Below are 22,580 nucleotides of genomic sequence, written 5' to 3' on the forward strand. Positions count from 1 at the left end.
CTGGGCATTACACTGGGTATCGCGCTGGGCATTACACTGGGTATCGCGCTGGGCATTACACTGGGTATCGCGCTCGCGCGATAGGCAATTGCCTAGCTTGGGGGGCGATTGCTCGCGCGAGCGAGGGAGCGCGCGGGCGAGCGAGGGCGCGCGGGCGAGCGAGGGGGCGCGGGCGAGCGAGGGGGCGCGGGCGAGCGAGGGGGCGCGGGCGAGCGAGGGCGCGCGGGCGAGCGAGGGCGCGGGCGAGCGAGGGCACGAGGGCGCGAGGGCGAGCGAGCAAGCGATGGCACGCAAGCCAGCAATGGCGCGCAGGCGAGCGATGGCACGCAGGTGAGCGATGGCGCGCAGGCGAGCGATGGCTCGTAGGCGAGTGGTGGCGCATCGGCCAGGGGGCGCGTTGGTGCGCAGGCGAGCGTTGGCGCGTAGGAGAGTTCGCGCGGGAGAAGGAGCTCGTGGGCGCGCAGGCGTCAGAGCGCGTGGGCGAGCAGGCGTCAGAGCGCGTGGGCGCGCAGGCGAGCGTTAGCTCGTAGGAGAGTTCGCGCGGGAGAAGGAGCTCGTGGGCGCGCAGGCGTCAGAGCGCGTGGGCGAGCAGGCGTCAGAGCGCGTGGGCGCGCAGGCGTCAGAGCACGTGGGCGCACAGGCGACAGGGCGCGTGGGAGCGTAGGCGTCGTGGCGCGTGGGCGCGTAGGCGACGGGGCGCGTGGGCGCGTAGGTGACGGGGCGCGTGGGCGCGTAGGTGACGGGGCACGTAGGTGACGGGGCACGTAGGTGACGGGGCACGTAGGTGACGGGGCGCGTAGGTGACGGGGCACGTAGGTGACGGGGCGCGTGGGCGCGTTGGTGCGCGTTCCGGAGACCTCGGATGGAGTGCAGCCACAGGATGATGAAGGGCCCGTAAAGGCGAAGCCGTAGGGCGCGTGCGTGCAGGGGGAATATCCCTAGCGCGCGGGCGCGCAGAAGGGCGCTCGTCAGGAACCGAAGTTCTGGCAGTGGGCGCGTGGGCGCGCGATGGAGACTGCGGGCGATGGCGCGTAGGCAAGGGATGGCGAGCAGGCGAGGTCTGATGGCGAGTCGGCGATCGTGGAGGAGAGCGCTAGCGAGCAGGAGAGGAAGAAGATTTCTCCTTGGAGCCCTGATCCGAGGATCGAGGGCGAGCAGGCGAGCGATGACGAGCAGGCAAGCGTTGGCGAGCAGGAGAGCGCTGACGAGCAGGAGAGTGCTTGCGAGCAGGAGAGCGCTGGCAAGCAGGAGAGTGCTGGCGCGCAGGAGATCGCTGACAAGCAGGAGATCGCTAACGAGCAGGAGACCGAGGGCGTCCATGGCGTGTATCAGGCTGATGGCGCGCAGAGGTCTGTTGGCGAGCAGGAGATCGTGGGCACGTAGTCTCTGGAACTGCAGGGCGAACAGGAGATCGTGGGCGTGCAGGAGCTCGTGGGCGATCAGGAGGGCGCTGGCGAGATGAGGCAGCAACCGGTGAGCGCTAGCGCGCAGGCGAACGTTGGCGCGCAGGCGATCGTTGGCGCACAGGGGAAACCTGGCGCTTAAGGGACTTACACACAATGTGTGAAAGCCCCTTTTGCCCCGAAGGGACCGGTGCCCGTTTGAAAACGGGATGTGTGGGCGCCCACACCACGTCAGCAGCCAGGAAAGGTGAAGGCAGGTCAGCAGGTCTGGCAGGCGTAGGAGATCGCGAACGATCTGCGGAGAGGTCCAGGTTCAAGGAAGTAGCAGGAACGGTAGCTGAAGGACGAGGTTCCTCTGCGGGGGACTGCGAGGATGAAGATCCGAAGAGGCGCCTCCTAACACCCTTGTGAGGAGAAGATAGACCTCGGCAATGAAGAGGAAGGGGAGCCTTACGTCGGATGCGTCCTCTGGGAGCAGCAGGCAAACCATCGGCAGTCCTCCGAAGAGGAGTCTCTGTCAGTGAACTCCCCCGGGGGGGAGAATCACCTGCAGGAGAGACCGTTGGACTTAGATCCTCCCTCGAAGGATGTTCAGAGGGGGGAGCTAAGCCTTCAGCTACAACAGGAGCAGGGGTTTAAACACTCATTGGAAGCCTCTGCCACAACAGCCTCGACAATAGACAGAGGGTCAACCTCTGCTACTTCCGGTGACTGTTTGACAGCTGCTCCCAACCTGATCATGTCAAACAGGGCTTCCTTGGAGGGCAAACCCTGAAGCCCCAAGGAAGCCCAAAGCTGCAAAAGATCATTATTAACAGGAGAAATAATTAAATCCTCCCCCGGGGGAGGAGGAGGAGCTGCCTCGCTATGGGAGGCAACTCCCTCTCCCAAACCCCGAGATCGATCAACAACAGTACGGCCTCCGCTGCCGCTAGATGGCCTCTCACGAGAGGCCGACCGAGTGGGAGCTTCGGAGGAGGTTTGGGCTACGGAAGAAGAGTCCTTAGGATTTTCCTTCTTCAAAGAAACCTTTGAAGGAGAAATATCCCGTCTGGACTTTTTCTTCCGGCGCCGAGAAAACCTCTCCCACTGGGAGGTAGGCTACTCCCTACATTCCATACAAACATTATCACTTTCACACCGCTGACCCCTACAATAAGGGCATAAAGTGTGAGGATCCATCTCGATGGAAGACATGAAGATCCCACAAGGGCGGTCAGGTAACCCAGGGCACTTCCGCATTGTAGAGGCCAACTTCACAACACTCTGAGAAAAAGAAAGAAAAAGCAATGATAAATGGCTGTCAAAGAGGGGAGGGTGAAGGCGGACACGTCCGATCACCACCCGAGCCAAAGTAAAAGTGGAACTACAACACAGGTGTGTGAGGGGGGAGGGTAGCTAACTACCCTCCCTAACCCCCCGCTCACTAGCGGTGGGGTAATAATCCCTCGTTAAAATTTTATGGCTCGTCCTTTCAGATACGCGAAAGTAATTACCCACTATAAATAGCGTGGTTTGTATTCCAGTTACGGAACAAATATGACAAATTCGAAGATAATTTGTATTTTTCCTAACCATACAAACCTTAGCTATTTACAAAGGGTTACCTTTTAGCGTAGCTGAAATGGCGAGCCATTAGAATTTAACGAGGGTGTATTACCCCCGCGCTAGTTAGCGGGGGGGTAGGGGAGTGGTAGCTAGCTACCCCTCCTCCCCCTCACACACAGGTGAATACTCACTTTCACTTAGAGGTAGGACTTGTCTTGGGGGACAGGGCTGGCGGGCAAATATGTGTAAATAGCTAAGGTTTGTATGGTTAGGAAAAATACAAATTATCTTCGAATTTGTCATTTGTTCCGTAACCGAAATACAAACCACGCTATTTACAAAGGGTGACTTATCCCTTAGGAAGGGTGGAAAGTCCCCAGCCATACTGGCTTTGGCTTTACCCGGGGACTCAGAATCCGAGTGAGTTGCACTCGAGAAAAGGAGTCCCTGCACCTCACAAGTTCCTTGCTCCGCAAGGAACCATGTGGCCTACGTAAGCTTGTGTGTGAAGGAAGAAGTGTGACCCGTCCTAGGCAGTTGACCTGGAGTTCCAGAAGGAACTCTGGGTTAGGACGTTCCCAATACCACCTCGTCAGGGTATGGGGGACGCGACAGTATTGACTCAATACTCAGAACACAAGGAAGCATGGTTTACCTGCAGAGGTTCGAGGTCAGCTATGCAGAGACCAGGATGCTGCTTCCCCGTAGAGGGGATGATGAAGAAAGAAGTAAGGGCCAGACATACTTCTTTCGTTCATGCAGACTAAAACCTGATAACAATGCCCTCAACCTTCTGCTACCTGTCCAAAAAGGAGCCTGAGGTTAGACCAGCTGTTGTGTAGCCACCACAGAGCGATAGAAAACGTATCGAGACTCCTGTGGGTCACGCCCTGCAGGAAGCGGGCTGCGAAGGTCATTAGACGCTTCCAGACTCCAGCTTGTAGCACCTGCGTCACAGAGTAGTATTACTCGAAGGCGAGGGACGTTGCGATGTATCCAACATCGTGCTGTAGGGCGACGTGACGAGGGAGGGTCTGGAGACAGGTCGAGATGAATGTCCTCGAGTCCGGGCTGATGAGGTATACTGGTGACTCTCCCCCCATGTCCTCCTTGTGCTCCTAAATCGGCTGCAACTGAGGACAAACTGCAGCTGTTCCCAGCGCTAACCTCTCGATTCCTTTACTGGCAAGAAAGAGAAGGTCTTGGGACATCAGATACAGAATGGAGACTCAAAATCTTGAATGAATCGGACCGAAGGGCCGGGACCCCAAGATTCTGAGTCTAGCCAACAACTCAGGAGCGAGCCTGAATGTTGCCTTCCCCTCTTCCTTAGAAAGGGGGGAGTAGTAAGAGACCAAGAAGATTGCTTACACACTGGCCGTGGCCAGAGTGAGCAGGAGACCCAAGGCGGAACACAATCCGAGGCCTGTCGTAAAGGGTCTTGAGAAGATCTCTTAAAGGACTAAAAGTCCGAGCCATGCTCCAAGTTGGTCTTCCTCCGACTAGGGCAGGGACGAACGTAGCTTCGCATGAGCGAGGATAGATCCAGCGGGCAGGAAAAAGTTATTCCTTTAAGCCTGAAGGTCAGGGAAAGGCTGAGCGACAGGCTTCATTGCCGAGAGCGGAAAGGAGTTTCCTCCCGCCGAAAGGCAATAAGACCGTTATTGCTGGAGAAGAGGCCTCAAGGGAAGAGGTATATCTCCCACGGCACCAACCACCTTAGACTCTTCACTTTGCCTGGGAGACCCCTGTGGATGACTATCGCAGATGACGCGACCTCCGTACCGCGACTGTAGCGGGTTGTCTCTTCTTGAGGAGGAAGCGTAGTGTCTCCAGGCATGAAGCCGAAGCGACGCCCCGGTTCGGGAGAGATGTCGCAGGGTGGTTGCTTGAGTAGTTTGCGCCGTGGGAGAAGCTCTCCCGGGAGTTCCGTCAGGGGAAGCAGAGGGTCCAGAAACCGTTCTGCGCATAGTCCCAGTGGAGCTCTCCCATTGAAAGGTTGACAGACAACCTGGTCTTGTTGAGACCCATTGTCCACAGACAAAAAGGAGGGAAGACGCAGGCGTCGAAGTTGTCCCACTATCACCGGAATGCATCTTGCCAGAGTCTCGGGGTCTGAGACTGGGGGGAAGAATAGCGGAAGCTTGAGGTTCCAAGCTGTCGCGATCAGGTCCCCCAGACCAGCACTTGCTGGTTACCCAAGGTCAAAGACCCCCAGGTACACTCTCTCTACGAGGCTCTGCTCGGATAGTCTGAGAGAACATTCCCCTGCCTGGAATGAGAGAGCCGATGGTGGTATTGAGAGAATCTCAATCATCCCGGTATCTCTACTGCAAGATGTGAAGGTGTGAAAATGCGTCCCCTGCTGGTTAGAATACGCCAGAATCATGAAGTCGACGGGCACGGGGCGACTCGGCAGGAGCTGTAGGATCTGTAGAGGGGCCAGACTAAGGCCCCTAAGCCTACCTGAATGTTGGAGAGGTATCCTTCAGGTCTTGACCATAGGCCTGGACCGGAACATGCCCCCCCCCCCCTTTCCTTTGACGAGTCCGAGAACCGCATCAAGAATGTGGGAAAAGGACGAGAATATCCACTACCATCAAGAGGCTCCATAGGTCAACACCCATTGCAGGTCTAATAGTTCCGCTGGTCCCATAGGGCCAGGGAGTCCGGTTAAACATTGCCTGAAGCTACCGGAACTAGGATCGCCCCACATGGAACTTATCCTGAGGCGACCGTTCGGACTATAGACGGGTCAATGAGGAAAGGAGAACTAGGAAACGTTCCAAGGTAGGGCTGAGAACAGGTACTGCTTGACTGAGAACAGGTACTGCGACTCTCCTCAGTCTTGCCACAGTCAACCGAAAGGAAGGCTCGGAGGATGTGGTAACTGAATCTGGCGTCCCCAGGTGGTCACCCATCCAAGTACCGACGTTGCATAACCTCGCTGGACGGACGAGAAGAGGGGTTTCCAACGTGGTAAGGCCGTTGACTCAATATCATGCCCAGATACTCCAGATGTTGAGGCAGAGGAAGAGAAGGCTCCAAGCAAAATACCATGAGCCCACACTCATGGTAAGCATCCGGAAGCTTGTCCCGGTGCTGAAGAAGGTCGAACCCGAGCCTACCGGAGTTGACCAGCCCTCCAAACAGCAGAGGAGGCGGAAGCCTGCACCTGAGCGGCCAAGAGGAAGGCAGGGAGAGTTCTCTGGGGAAACAAACCTGCTATGCCACTGCGGGATAGCCACACTGCATCATAAGCAGGAATACTTGCAGTCTAGGCTGAATTCGACGAGCACCCTGGAAGATGGATGGAATGGAAACTGAAAGTACCCGTCCTTCCGATCCAGGGTTTAAGGAGTCCTGTCGCCTCGTTACCAGTCTGATCGATTCTGCTGGTCTACGCTGGACGAAGTTTGTTCGACAAACTTGATCAGGGCTGAGAGGTCGACTACGGACATCCCCTCTCAGATCCTTCCTTACAAGAAAGGATCGACTGAGGGGGCCGGGGGTGAAGCCGTCGATGATCCTAAGGAAGACCTTCGCCTAAGGTATGGATCATTCTGCCCAACCGGGCAACTCTGCTGACGCTATGGCATAGAGGTTCAGAGACACTGAATTCGCTGACAGAGACGGCAGGCGCGATATCCTTGGCTAATCACAGAGATTGTGCGGGAATGGGCATCGGGAAGCTGTCATTCGGATGAGTAACCTTAAGCATCCTCCCAGCGAAAAACCTGCAATCCTAGAGTTCGTGAACTCCTTTTAGGACTATGCCCCCCCGGGGGAGTCTCCCGTGCCATCTTTTCCTGACAGGAGGAAACTGCAATTGGACACCTTGTCCCAGTTGTCGTAGCCGATAACTTAGGCCGACGTGGTTGAAAGAAAAGGGTGCTGGAGCCCTGCAGAGTCTGGAAGAAAGCGCCTTGGAGGAGTGAAACCGGAAGTCGATTTCCTCCGCACAGCAGCTGTCTAAGTTTCTGTCCTTGGGCACAAACAAACTCTTCTCAAGGATGGAAGGGTGTCTGAGGTCGTCGACCTCCACAGATGAGACACCCGAAGGAAGCCCTCAGTCAGCGCGTCCAGATGGTACAACATCGAGCTTGTCCGCAAGTTAGATACTTAACGACGAAAGGCCAAGGTGCCTGAGCTCGAGAGGAGGAAAGTACCCCTGATCTTCCTGTAGCTTCCTTGAACCAAACCTCGGGCCGTAACCGAGGAGGGAAAGAACCTGGTAAGCTCCCAGAGGAAGAGGTAAGCAGTCACCCCTTGTCCGATGGAGAAAACTCGAACGGAAAGCCCCCCCGCCAAAAATCCTTCCAGGGAATGACGGGGAAGGGCTAACCCAGGTTCAGGAAAGAGGAGTGTTGCTCAGATCTCCCTTAAGTTTCTCCTATTCTTGCAAGTGCCATGCTCTGCGTTTACGGGGTGAGGCCGTGTTCTGGAAATACGCTCCAGAAGAACTCGCCAGGCTGCGAAAAACCCCATTGGGATTCGTGGTCGCAATCGCCCTGGAGCTCGCGCGACGGAAATTCAAAGATTTCGCTGGGCGAACGTGGAAGCGCCCATGCGCGGTAACGTAAACGAAGGTGAGCGAAGGAGCGCAGAAGGAGGGCGAGCGTGGTAGGAAGGGCGAGAGCTGGTGGTCGGCGAGCGATAACCCATAGACGAGCAATGGATACTGCAAGAAATAAGCCGACGTTTGTGCGAAGAAACACTGTAGGTTCGCGCGACGGAACACCATCCGTCCGCGCGATGGAAAAACCGTTGGTTCGCGCGTGGGCGAACATTGGAGAGCATGGGCGCGGACTCGCATGAGCGTAGACGTGCAGGCACGTGGGCGTGTGGGCGTGCAGGCGAGTGGCCGCGCGGGCGAGCGGTCGCGCGGGCGAGCGGCCGCGCGGGCGAGCGGTCGCGCGGGCGAGCGGTCGCGCGGGCGAGCGGTCGCGCGGGCGAGCGGTCGCGCGGCGAGCGGTCGCGCGGCGAGCGGTCGAGCGGTCGCGCAGGCGAGCGGTCGTGAGGGTGGGCAGGTGGATGAGAGCGAGTCCGAGGCGGCGAACGCAAGCGTTAGCGCGATGGCGAGGAAACGCGCTGCTGCGTGGGCGAGGAAGACCGCTGGCGATATGGATCAACAAGCGATCGGTGGTGAGCTGGTGAGCGCTAACGCGCAGGTTGGTGATGGCGCGTTGTGTTATGCCGACGCGATGGTCGAGCAGCATGCGCAGGTGAGCGATCGTGCGTTGGCGAGCAGTATGCGAAGGTGAGCGATCACGAGCAGCATGTGCAGGAGGGCGATCGTGCGATGGTGATCAGCATGCGCCTGGTGATCAGTATGCGCAGGGTCGCGCGATGGTGATCAGCATGCCAGGGTAGCGCGATGGCGATCAGCATGCGCAGGTGGGCGGTCGCGCGATGGCGAGCAGCATCTGCAGGTGGGCGATCGCGCGATGGCGAACAGCATCCGCAGTTGAGGGTCGCGCGATGGTGATCAGCATGCGCAGGGTCGAGCGATGGTGATCAGCATCCGCAGGTGTGCGGTCGCGCGATGGCGATCAGCATCCGCAGTTGAGGGTCGCGCGATGGCGATCAGCGTCCGCATTTGAGGGCCGCGCGATGGCGATCAGCGTCCGCAGTTGAGGGCCGCGCGATGGCGATCAGCGTCCGCAGTTGAGGGCCGCGCGATGGCGATCAGCATCCGCAGTTGAGGGCCGCGCGATGGCGATCAGCGTCCGCAGTTGAGGGCCGCGCGATGGCGATCAGCGTCCGCAGTTGAGGGCCGCGCGATGGCGATCAGCGTCCGCAGTTGTGGGTCGCGCGATGGCGATCAGCATCCGCAGTTGACGGTCGAGCAGAAGGCTACGCGTGGAAGCCTGTGCATAGAAGAAGAGTCCTTGACCCCGACCTGAACCGAAGTTCTAGATCGCGAGGGCGAACGTGGGCGCACAGGGAGCGTAACAGGAACCAACAGGAACAGCAGGGATGATCATCTTGAAAGCGCTGACGAACAGGAGAGCGCTGATGAGCAGAAGAGCGCCTGTGTGCTAACACTGAGCAGGAGCAGGAGAGAACACAGCAGAAGGGCGCGCAGGGAAACCCTGACACGCAAGGGAAGAACCCCCGTGGGGGCAACCCTTTGCCCCGAAGGGATCGTTGTCCGCCGGGAGACTGATGTCCGTCGGAAGACCGATGTCCGTCGGAAGACCGCTGTCCGTCGGGAAGACCGTTGTCCGTCGGGAAGACCGTTGCCCGTCGGAAGACGAGATCAGACTGCTGTCCATCTGCACCAAGGCGGAAGATCGAGAAAAAGGAGTTGTAGGCTGCAAACGGAGATCCAAAAAGGCGCCTCAAGCACCCTTATAGGGAGATGAGAGGCCCTTACGACGAGGCAGACGGTGGGCCTACGGCGAGGGAGGCCAACAGCAACCGCAACAGAAGAAACCTCCGAAGAGGAGTCTCTATGAGTGTACTCTCTCGCGAACGAAAGAGAAACACTTCGTGGAAGAGACTGGTCAGCCAGTGACCTAAAAGGAGCAATCCTCCGAAGAGGAGCTCCTGCAGTTGCCCAGCCCCTTGAGCGAAACTGCAGGTGCGACCGCTCAGCACCAAGAGCATAGTCGCACGAAAAAAAGGCAAGAGAAGAACCCCCCAAAAGGGGAAAAACTCAAGCCTGGACAGGAAAAACTTCCCTCGGAAGGAAAGTTACCCGCACAAGGAGGCAAGCCTCCTGAGAGTTCTAAAATGAACTGGAGAGCTGTCCGTCGACACGGGAGTACTTCCAGTAGAAGGAGACACGCCCCTGACGAAAAAACAAGGGGGGAGGCAGCAACAGCCGAATCCCCAGGACTCAACCAGACAGCTCACACCGTTGCCATATTACAGAAACGAACTAGATCGGTAACTGTAAAAAAATAAAACAAATAATATTAGTACACATTCATTCCCGCGGGAAGGCTCCGAAGAGAAATCCCGAGGGAAAGGAACAAGAATTACACAACAGGCACGTGCCCTCACAACCACTTACACTCACGGAAGGAGAGCTGTAACCAAAACAGAATTATAACAATTATAATTATGTAACTATGTAATTATGTAATTTAAAAAAGAATGAACACTAAAGAAAGAACGAAAACCCCGAAAGGAATCGTTCTACAAAAAACAACTACAATTAGATTCATAACTAATTGAGACAAACGTACGGCGTAGCAACCCCCCACACGGAAAGGAAGCTACAAGGGCGTAGTAAAACGTAGTAAAAGGGTGAATGACCTCAAGAGAGAGAGAGAGAAAGACATAAGTCAAACTCGATCGCCACCCATAAAATTACGCCGTGGTGGCCTAACTGCCGAGAACTCCACGTAGATATCGTACACTACACACACAAATCTGATAAGGAAACTTACTTATTTCTATACTCAAATATATATACAAACATGAAAACATGTTTACATATATATTGAGTAAATGAAAAGTAAGCGATTAAGTAAAGACAAAACAAACAATGGCTGCCAAGAGAGGACCAAGACAGAGACGTCTGTCACAGTCCGAGCCAAAAGTGAAAGTGGGTATTCACCTGTGTGTGAGGGGGAGGAGGGGTAGCTAGCTACCACTCCCCTACCCCCCCGCTAACTAGCGCGGGGGTAATACACCCTCGTTAAATTCTAATGGCTCGCCATTTCAGCTACGCTAAAAGGTAACCCTTTGTAAATAGCGTGGTTTGTATTTCGGTTACGGAACAAATACATTTAGCTGATTTAGCACAGCTCCAACAAGCACAAGGATGACAGGAACCTTGGTGACAAACACAGATCTCACTGGCACAGGAGTCTTCTCATGCTCTTTCACCAGCCTTGGTACAGGCACTACCAAAGGGGCCGTAGTCTTCTTAAGCTTAGGATGCACTGTAGAAATCACCACGGGGTCAGGGTCATTGCTGGTCATACTGGGGTCACCATTGGGTAAACTGGCACTGGCAACATTGAGGTTTGCTTGTTAAATTATCCAGCCTTGTGCTGGACACGGGCACTTGCTTTAGCAGCCCGTATTATAGGCAAATCTGCAAGATCTAAGGAAAGCCACTGTTTCCTCAAGTCAAACTTATTGAAGGTGATCTTCCCTGCTATGGGAGAGTTTCCAGTCCATGCTACTGTGTGGTAATCAATGGGGGTACTCCACACTTCACTAAACCATGAAAAAGTCGTCAATGCATATCCGAATTCTCATTCCTCCTGAAGCATACTCTCCAGGACTGAGCTAGGGAGTTTACCTACAAGCAAAGATAGAGAATGTGGATCTACAATTGGACTTGTCATAAAAAAATAGCAGATCCACCCTTTCCCCTGCATTTACAAAACTCCAGCTTCACTTCCATAATTGAAAACCCACAACCAACCATGCACACTATAAAGAAAGAAAAAAAATCAAACAGATTTTGGACAAGAACAATAGTACATCAGTACTCGTTGCTGCAGTAAACAAAAATTAACTCTTTATTAGGAAAGTGGGCAAGGTGGCTCATTTGTGCTCGCCACCTGCAAATGAATTCAATAGCTGCTCCAGTTCCACTAAAGATATTTCTTAATTTAAAGACAAAAGGTTTATATAATTGTAAGAACATAAATGTTGTTGTTGTAGATTGCCTGACACTGGCTCTTCAATAACCTTAATGGTATTGAAATTTTCCAAACATTCGCTCAAAATCTATTATTGGGTGAGATGGCCATGACGTCCTGATGGAAGGTTCCTTCAGTAGCTTCCTGAGGGTATATATGACTACAGTAGATATTCCCAGAGAATTAAACTAAAGGTTTCACAGAATTCTAACTTCTGGCGCGAGTATCCTAAAGGTTTCCTTTTAGGATATCGTATATCAACACGGGACGTATGCTTGACACGCCACGTGGCTATCTGCACCCCGCACAGCGTTTACGCTTCGAGGGGGATAAGGTGGCAAGTTATAGGAGGAGCCGTTGCAAAGTTATCCTCCTGCGTTACTGTTACTGTACCTCGCAACGTAAACAAACGGCAGCCATAGCTGTCCGCCATCTTGACTGACGTCACATCCGCCCGCTTCATATCTTTATCCGTAGCGTATCCTGCCAGTTGTGTTTTTCCCAGTGTTCGCTATTTTCAGCATTATGTCACAATCCTAAGCCTCGCCTTCCTCTAGAAAGTTGAGTACCATATTCTTGTCTTGTATAAATAAGCTCCAGCCGTAAAGTAACGAATATTTTTCTTTAAATCTTGTGTGTTGTGGCGGAGCTGTGCCCCGACCGGAGGCGTCATGTTGAGACGCTGCTGTTCGCCTCGCATGCTTTATTTAGTTAGCCAGAACAGCGTTCCGTTCCTTCAATCTAGCCAATTTTAACTACCGTATATGAATTTAATTTCTCTTGAAATTTTTTGTTGGGGGATAGCGCGAACGCAGTCCCCCGCTACCAAAAATTCTGCACCCGAATTGACCACATTTGGGTCAATCGCAAGGGTCAGCAACACCGGAGTGCAATGGTGAGCCTCGCCTTGGGGGAACCACCTTCATGATCATGGTGTCCCCTGTGCCAGGTAAGTATGCTTTACAATCGTTACCATAACTCCTACCCAAAATTTACTGAGTACATGTAGATTATTATTAAAGTGTTTATGTAGTAAATTGTTTCCGATAGTACATACTTAAACTTTATATGAATTATTTGATAATTTCATTATTTCCTATTCAAAATACAAATATTAATATCATTGTAACACTTAATTACCAAGTAAAACTGGACTCAATGGCAAATCATCTAAAAAAAAAATTTACATGTTTTTAACTGGTGTTTGAGATACATCCAAAATTTTCTAAAACTTCACAATACAGTATTGTGATAGTACTGTATTATGTACACAGGGTGTTAGATAACAACAAACCATACCATGTTTCAAGATACATCAATCAATTGTAAGATCATAAACAATACTACTGATAGAAAGTTATTGGGTCGTTTGACTACCCAGATAGTACTACACTGGTTCCCTCTCTAGTTACAGCTCATTTTCATTTCCTTACACTTACAGCAAATAGACTAGCCTATTCTTTACACATTCTCCTCTTACATCATACAACTTCTTAAATCCAAGTTTAACTATTGCACTGTAATTGTTCAGTGGATACTTCCCCGATGGTGAGGGTAGAAGAGACTCTTTAGCTATGGTAAGCAGCTCTTCTAGGAAGACACTCTAAAATCAAACCATTGTTTTCTAGTCTTTAGTAATGTTATATTCTCCACAACATGGTCTTCCACACTCTTGGGTTAGAGGTCTCTTGTTTGCTGCCGCTATACATTGCCTGGAGGTTTTCTCTGGACAGGGGCTTTTTTGACAAGATGTCATAGCCCACAAATGATGGCAATTACATGAGTAAGAGTTACTCAAAGCGAGTACAACTTTACCTCTGCCCATAGAACAGTCATGGTTTTGCATAAGTTCCGTTCAAAAAGCTTTATTGAGTTTGTGGCTCAGCCCTAAGAGCACTAAAAACTGACACAATTTATGAACTAATGAGAAGAGTTTTAGAAATAGGGAATAGTGTTATGACAGCAAGTCCCAGTGAGAAGAGACTGGGAGAGGAAATGGAAGGCTTGAGAGTACATTCATCCCACTATTCTATCTGGCTCCTTATTTCCTTTCCTGTTGGAGCCCCAGGGCTTATGGGATCGTGCTTTTCCAATAATAAAAATTGTTCAGTATACCTTGAAACGTGATCATAACAAACCGATTATACATTAAATATTGATAATTTTTTCAGTAACCACAAATCTAAAAACAGGTAGGCTACTTCTTATAGAGCAAATCATCAACAAAAAGTACAACAAATGATACTTTTATTTCTCTCTTTTCTAAGGTACCACTTAATTTCCAAATTACACTAACCTACTAGCAACGTTAGTTTGTAGATGCAGAACTCTTTTGTATATAGGAATTTAAGAATACTCAATGTAGACTAGAGCTGTATGAATAAAATCTATCCCTTTAATAGTTTGGGATGATTATTAACTCACTGGTTACCTTACAACAATAATAACAATAATTGAAACCACACCATGATTCCTCGCTGCTGGGAGGAGGCGATGGTAGCTGGTACAACACAAACATACGCTACCGGGGTCTAGCGATGGCGTGCAGGGCAGCCGGTCAGGACTACGGTCCACCCCAAAGCCAAAGCAAAATCCTTCAAAAAGAAGGTAACCGTGTCACCCAATACAAATGGGAAAAAGGCACGCTAATAGATGATGATGATGATGACCATGAGTCAGCTAATGAAAAATGACAATGTTCAATTTCTTTCCTGTATATAATTCACTTCTGATAAACAAAAGGAGAGGGTAGCCTATCTACTGCATTGTGTTAATTTACAATAGAAAACAATTGCAAAACACAAAGCAAAGAAATGTTCATACTGGAAATAGAATTAAACACATGGAGAGAAACAAACAACTGATATTCATCCTCCATAAGTGACTATGACTAGCAACGGTCTTGTGCCAATAAGTAAGGAATTCAATAAAAACAAGTTTCAGACATCTACTGCTAATAGGGGTTCCAATTCAGCACGAAATGCAGGTGTGAACTGATAATGGCGGTATGGGAACTTTTTTGTCTCCTTATTGGACATTATAATACTTGAATACTTGTTATGCTTGCAATAATCAACGAAAATAGAGGGATTGGCTCCGAGGTTGCTACTACATACACTCACAGGTATTTGTCATTTAATCTGTCTCATAAAGCAACAATAGCAGGTGCTTTAGCTTCCAAAAGATCTAAGAGAAATAATAGATGCGAATGTGGTAATGGGCTTGGCAATAGTTACTTTCATATGCAGGAAATTAATTGATCTGTTGATGGAAACCTTATTCTGTAGTAGCACTTCTCATTTTCATAGGTGGCACTGATGGAGATTCCACGGATCAAACGTAGCAAGTTTCTCAAAATCACCTGATTCCCCAATACTTGAGCAGATGCAAACAGTTGGTACCTACACACAGGTTTAAAGGCCGCTCATGAATGGCTACGACCAAGGAAGGCCAGGTAATGGCTGCTGATGACTCAGCAGATATACATATAGTCTCCTCTAAACCCCTCCCCATCCTTAGCTCACAAGGATGGTGAGGTTGCAGCAACCAAAAGAACTTACGAGTCTGAGCGGGACTTGAACCCCCGGTCTGGCGATCACTAGGCAACGATGTTACCAACAGGCCAACGCAGACCTCATTATCAGTCGTAACCTACACTGACAGTTATTTCTATCTTTCTTCCTACCATATTTCCATTGCCTCAGAAAATACTGAGCCACTTCTTTTTCCGGGCATTCTAAATCCATGGCATTGAAGTACTTTGTGTAAACCCCCTGGAGAGTTTTGCAAATGAATATGTGCCCTGTCCTTTCCTCCCATATAATTCACAGCTTTGAAAATTACACTTTAGGCCCTGCACCTGAAAAATGATATTTTGATTATAAAATAAATTTTTGAATATACTTACCCGGTGAATATATAATAGCTGACGTCTCGGACGGCTCGACAGATACCAAAAACTCGCGAGCGATCGCCATGAAGGTTGCGGGTGTGACCACCAGCGCCGACTATCGGCCATATACCGCATATACTTGTCAAGGTCTCCAGTTCTTCTCAGTCCGCTGGGTCTCTATCGGGGAGGAAGGGAGGGCCTTTAATTTATATATTCACCTGGTAAGTATATTCAAAAATTTATTTTATAATCAAAATGTTATTTTCCTTAGTAAAATAAATTTTTGAATATACTTACCCGATGATCATATAGCTGCATCCCTGCTGCCCGACAGAAAAAATCTACGGGCGGAATACGCCAGCGATCGCTATACAGGTGGGGGTGTACATCAACAGCGCCATCTGTCAAGTAGGTACTCAAGTACTCGATGTCAACATAGAACCAATTTTCTCCTCTGTCCCACTGGTTCTCTATTGGGGAGGAAGGATGGGTCCTTTAATTTATGATCATCGGGTAAGTATATTCAAAAATTTATTTTACTAAGGAAAATAACATTTTTCAATATCAAACTTACCCGATGATCATATAGCTGATTCACACCCAGGGGGGTGGGTAGAGACCAGCATTACAAGTTGACATTATGAGCTAAGTATTCCGTATTTCATTTTAGCAGTTATTCAAAATAACAAGCATAAAATAAATAAGTACCTGGTAAGGAAGACGACTTGAACAATTACTCTGCCTTTTTAAGTACGTCTTCTTTACTGAGCCTCGCGATCCTCAAAGGATGCTGAGCGACTCCTAGGAGCTGAAGTATGAAGGGTTGCAACCCATACTAAAGGTCCTCATCAAAACCTCTAATCTAGGCGCTTCTCAAGAAATGATTTTGACCACCCGCCAAATCAAGTAGGATGCGAAAGGCTTCTTAGCCTTCCGGACAACCCAAAAATATTTCAAGAGAAAGATTAAAAAGGTTCTGGAATTAGGGAATTGTAGTGGTGGAGCCCCCACCACTACTGCACTCGTTGCTACGAATGTTCCCAGAGTGTAGCAGTTCTCGTAAAGAGACTGGACATTCTTAAGATAAAAGACGCGAACACTGATTTGCTTTTCCAATAGGTTGCGTCGAATATATTTTGCAGAGATCTATTAGTTTAAAGGCCACGGAAGTTGTGACAGCTCTAACTTCGTGTGTCCTTACCTTCAGCCAAGCTTGGTCTTCCTCATTCAGAAGGGAATGAGCTTCTCGTATTAACAGTCTGATAAAATAGGAAAAAGAATTCTCTGACATAGGCAAAGATGGATTCTTAACTGAACACCATAAAGCTTCAGACGGGCCTCGTAAAGGTTTTAAAATAGAACTTAAGAGCTCTTACAGGACATAATACTCTTTCTAGTTCATTTCCAACCATACGATAAGTTTGGAATATCGAACGATATTGGTCAAGGCCGAGAAGGCAGCTCGTGTTTGGCTAGAAAACCAAGATGTAAAACATGTAGCCGTTTCGGATGAGAATCCGATGTTCTTGCTGAAGGCATGAATCTCACTGACTCTTTTAGCTGTGGTTAAGCATATCAGGCAAAGAGTCTTAAAGGTGAGATCTTTCAGGGAGGCTGATTGAAGTGGTTCGAACCTGTCTGACATAAGGAATCTTAGAACCACGTCTAAATTCCAACCAGGTGTAACCAAACGACGCTCCTTCGTGGTCTCAAAAGACTTAAGGAGGTCCTGTAGATCTTTATTGTTGGAAAGATCTAAGCCTCTGTGACGGAAGACTGATGCCAACATGCTTCTGTAACCCTTGATAGTGGGAGCTGAAAGAGATCGCTCTTTCCTCAGATATAAGAGGAAGTCAGCTATTTGAGTTACAGAGGTACTGGTCGAGGATATGGATACTGACTTGCACCAGTTTCGGAAGATTTCCCACTTCGATTGGTAGACTCTAAGGGTGGATATTCTCCTTGCTCTAGCAATCGCTCTGGTTGCCTCCTTCGAAAAACCTCTAGTTCTCGAGAGTCTTTCGATATTCTGAAGGCAGTCAGACGAAGAGCGTGGAGGCCTTGGAGTACCTTCTTTACGCGTGGCAGATGTAGCAGGTCCACCCTTAGGGGAAGTGTTCTGGGAACGTCTACTAGCCATCGAAGTACCTCGGTAAGTTATTCTCTCGCGGGCCAGAGGGAAGCAACTAGAGTCAACTTTGTCCCTTCGTGAGAGGCGAACTTCTGCAGTACCTTGTTGACAATCTAGAACGGAGGGAATGCATATAGATCTAGATGAGACCAATCTAGTGAAAGGCATCTATAAGAACTACTGCTGGGTCCGGGATAGGTGAGCAAAGTATTGAGAGCCTCTTGGACATCGAGATTGCGAAGAGATCTATGGTTGGCTGGCCCCAGGTGACCCAAAGTCTCTTGCATACATCCTTGTGGAGGGTCCAATGTGTTGGAATTATTGTCCCTTCCTACTGAGACAATCTGCTAAGACATTCAAGTTGCCTTGGATGAAACTCGTTACTAGTGAAAAGTCTAGACCTGTTGAACAGGAGAGGAGGTCACTTGCGAACTCGTACCATGTCAGAGAGTAGGTCCCTCCTTGCTAGGAGATGTACATCAAAGCACGGAGTTGACCGTGTTCATCTCCACCACTTTGCCTTGAAGGAGAGACCTGAAGCTTTTCCAGGTCAGACGTACTGCCAGAAGCTTCTTGCAGTTGAAATGCATTGTCCTTTGACTCGAGTTCCATAATCCCGAGCATTCCCTACCGCCTAAGGACGCACCCCAGCCTACGTCCGATGCGTCTGAGAAGAGAACGTGGTTGGGAGTCTGAACAGTCAGGGGAAGACCCTTTCAAAGGTTGATAAAGTCCTTTCATCAAGTCAGACCAGACTATCTTTCCGGAAACCGGGATCGAGACCGCTTCTAGCGTCTTGTCCTTTTCCAGTGAAGAGCTAGATGATACCGAAGAGGACGGAGGTGTAGTCTTCCAAGAGACACCAATTGAACCACGGATGACGGTGTCCTAACCAGACTCATCCACAGCCTGACAGGGCCGTGTTCCTTCTTCAGCATCTTCTGGATGGATAGCATGGCTGGGGGATGATCGTCTTGTTCAGCCATGTCCCCATCAGAGGGTTCCTCATCCGAAACTGATGAGGAAACGGCAACGGAGTGGGCAACGACTGACTCGCTGAATCCGGTCGCACTGGTGGATGCGTGACGGAGCCGGACACAAGATCATGGTACTGCTGCACAGTCTGTGAACTGTCAACCATGGGGACGCGAGGAAGTACAGCGACAACCCGAAACTGTCTAGACTGTCTGGGTTGTGCAGACAACCCCCTACCGGGTTGCTGAGGTTGCCGCACTGCGTCACAACAAGTCACCTCTGCTGGTTGTTGAACGTCTTCCTAGTGACACACTGAACGTCCACAACCACCTCCGAGAGTTGCTTAACGTCAACGTGCGACTGGCAACCCACACTGGGTCGCACCGGTGGAGGAACCATCTCAACTGACGGACGTGAGTAGGATACCTCAGCGTCAACAGGGCGTACAACCAACCGGTAGGAAGGTTGTTGGCTAGAAGGTTCTTCTCCGTAAAAAATCCTCTAACAAGGACTAAGCTTGGACTGCATGTCTTGCAACAAAGCCCATTAGGGTCTATGGGAGCAGGTGTGGCAACAGACGGGATTAGCGACTGAAGCGGAACCATTTACCATCCCTGGAAGCATGTTATGCTTTAATTAAAGTCCATAGGAGGCTAAGCAGCTTAAGGCTCCTCTCCAAATGACAGAGTCCTCAAGGGAATATCAGAAGGAGGGAGAACAGCACTTTCTCATCTACAGGAACCATGTCCGAGAAAAGCTAGGTAATCTCAGTGAGGGTTTCACTGGTGCATAAGCAGCAGACCAGAAGGCAACGTTATGTAACTGCTTGACAGTCTGTGAACTGTCAAAAACTGAACTGTCAACCACAACAGGAGCGTGAGGACATACAGCACTGGTGCATAGTAGCAGACCAGAAGGCAACGTCATGTAACTGCTTGACAGTCTGTGAGCTGGCAACAACCAAAGCTGTGTGGGGAAGCCTCAACTCCTGACTGACTAGTCTGCTGCGGGCGAGTGGCGGTAACCACAGTGGGTTGCGGAGGCTGACACACCGTGTCAAAACACGGCAGCTTGTGGTAGCTCACGCACGGCAACGGAGTGCTCCGTGTGTCTGTGGGAGTCAGCATGCGTCTGGCATGGTCGACTGCGCATGGGTGGAGGAGCTCTCACAACAAGAGTGTGGGAGCAGGCAGCCATGCTGGGCGCACAACCGTGGCAGGCTGTAGGCCAACGGGTGCATCATCAACCTTCTCCGCAGTCGGAGTGTGGGAGCTGGCAACAACAAAAGCGGAGTGCTGGTGCGTGGGAGGGACTGCCGTGGGTTGCGGAGCATGCCGCATTGCGTCAAAACACGGCAGCTTTACAGCACCTTCCCACTGCTAATGCGGTAGCTCACGCATGTCAGCGGAGGGTGCAGCATGAATCATGCGTCTGGCAGGGTCGACTGCGCATCGGTGGTGGAGCTCTCACAGGTGGAGTGTGGGAGCAGGCAGCCGCAGTATCTGCTGAGCGCACAACCGTGGCAGGTTGTAGGTTAACAGGTGCAGTGTCAACCTTCTCAGCACGATACTCCTGCATGAAGGAAGCAAGCTGAGACTGTATAGTCTGCAGCATGGACCACTAGGGTCTATAAAAGACGGCAACAAACGGAGCTACTGTCCGTTGTGACTGAGGGTCTAAAACAGCTGGTGCGGCAACAGACGGAGTTACTGCCTGTTGCGGTACCACCTTGCCTCTCTTGGGAGGTGTGCAGTCGTCGGATGACTGCAGCGAGTCCGAACTGACCCAGTGGCTACACCTAGGCCGTTGGACTTGCGCGGAAGGGACCGACTTGCACTAAAAAGCTGCAAGATTTGGTCCATGGTTTCTGCGAGAAACCTCTTCCGCAGACGAGGAATAAATGGGCTCTCGTCTTTGTGTGGGTGGGGCGATCACGTCGGCAACGTGTGTAGATACACCCGAAACCACCGAGGGAAACGTCTGTTCGTTGATCAAGGCCTGTGGAACCCATAAGTCCTTCGACATTACTTCTCCCCTGGGCTTGGGAGCTTGTAAGAGGTATCGGACTAGGTGAACAACTGGCACGAACAGACGAACCCTCGAACGCAACACTGTAACACTTTGCGCATATCACTTTATCACTTTTGATTTTCTGTTACCACTTATTTCACTGAAATCGAAACTTTAACTGATTTCTATCTGAAACACGCAATCCTATCCTTCATTAAAAGGTAGTAATTGCGAAAACAGTTTACAATGCAACAGAAAAACATAATTAAAGATAAAGAATTCAGTGGCTGGAAAAGAGACTAAACACTAGATCAAATAAACTACGTTTAAAATCTCTCACCGCATAAAGCCTGGGAACAAGAATAAAACTCTAGAAACGTTTTACCTTCTTCCCCTACAGCGACTAGGGAGAAGAGTAAAAAAAAACGAGAACAACGTTACCCGCTTGAACGAAACGTTTATTCTCCTCTCTCTCCCTCCGTCTCTATCTCTCTCTCTCTTCTCTCTCGACTTAGAACCTGAGAGAAGAGCCCAATCATATATCGTTAAAACATATTATTTGATAAAGGAAAAAACTGAAAGGTTTCCCAAATAAAAAGTTCCTTTATTAGAATTTAAACCATTTAAGCTAAGAAAGAATGAACGAAACGCTAGAATCGGTTTACTCTTACTGCAACGTGAAACCGTGAAATACTCTCTCTCTATCGTAACGATAGAGCGCATGTTGAACGTTCTGAACGTCAACAACTGCGGAGACTAAACTAAACGTTAGTTCATCTTTGAAAACAGTACGAGACTTATCAAAGAAAATCTTTCAAAAACATTAAAATTAAAAAAGTATAAATTCTTAAAAGGTAAATACGAAATGACGGGCTCAATGTTAATTAACTTCGGTTCCAAGTAAGGACCGCCTACTATTAGGAAAGGTCGCATATAAACAAACATAAAAATTAATTTTTATAAGTTTATAATAAATGGAAAGTTAATCGAAGAGGCCTATAAAGGCGGAGAGATATAAAATAAATAGATCTATAACTTGTTAAGCAAAATTACCAAAAACCTAAACACACTTCCGTCTAAGGGAAGGGTCGGCCATTTAAAAGTGAATGAGAGTCCATACTCTCTTCGTCACCAACACTTCCGTCTAAGGGAAGGGTCGGCCATAATTAAATCTATCCAAAACGAGTTCAAGTTTTGAAATGAAGATAAAACCCCTGCATAGCGAAAGCTCAAAACTGGAATAGTGTACTTCACCAATTCGTTGTGAAAACAAATCCAGTTAGGGACGGCGTATTTAGTAGGTCTTGCCTGTGGCACGACAGAGGGAAAATTGGTTCTATGTTGACATCGAGTACTTGAGTACCTACTTGACAGATGGCGCTGTTGATGTACACCCCCACCTGTATAGCGATCGCTGGCGTATTCCGCCCGTAGATTTTTTCTGTCGGGCAGCAGGGATGCAGCTATATGATCATCGGGTAAGTTTGATATTGAAAAATATCATTTTTAAATATTAAACTTAGCCGGTGAATATATAATAGCTGATTCACACCCATGGTGGTGGGTAGAGACCAGTATTAATACAATAAAGGCGTATATGCTCATGAGTTTTTGACAATTATATCATAACAAAACCCACTTAAATATAGGTACCTGGTAAGGAAGCTGACTCTGACGATTACTCTGCCTTATTAGTCCGCTTTCCTCACAAAGCCCAGCCATCCTCTCAGGATGCTGAAAGACTCCCAGGAGCTGTTATATCCAGGGCGACCACCCATACAACAGGACCTCATCAATACCCTTAATCTGGGTGCTCTCAAGAAACGACATTTGACCACCCGCCAAATCAAAAAGGATGCGAAAGACTTCCCAGTCTTCCGTACAACCCAAGACAAGATTAAAAACATTTCAAGAGAAGATTAAAAGGATATTGGGATTAAGGGAATGTAGTGGTAGAACCCTCAACCACTACTGCACTCGCTGCAACGAATGGACCCAGGGTGTAGCAGTCC

General features: G+C 49.7%; 1 protein-coding gene and 1 non-coding gene across 2 annotated transcripts in view; both read right to left on the reverse strand.

The window, feature by feature from the left end:
* Window positions 1-22,580, reverse strand: part of LOC137627848 (protein lethal(2)denticleless-like) — a 194,281-nt gene that overhangs the window by 74,608 nt on the left and 97,093 nt on the right. The gene's annotated exons all lie outside the window — the stretch shown is intronic.
* Window positions 12,355-12,517, reverse strand: LOC137627953 (U1 spliceosomal RNA). Its single transcript, XR_011041266.1, has one exon. It is a non-coding gene; the product is annotated as a U1 spliceosomal RNA (small nuclear RNA).

Source organism: Palaemon carinicauda, chromosome 35 (genome assembly GCF_036898095.1).
Source record: "Palaemon carinicauda isolate YSFRI2023 chromosome 35, ASM3689809v2, whole genome shotgun sequence".
NCBI classification, from domain to species: Eukaryota; Metazoa; Arthropoda; class Malacostraca; order Decapoda; family Palaemonidae; genus Palaemon; species Palaemon carinicauda.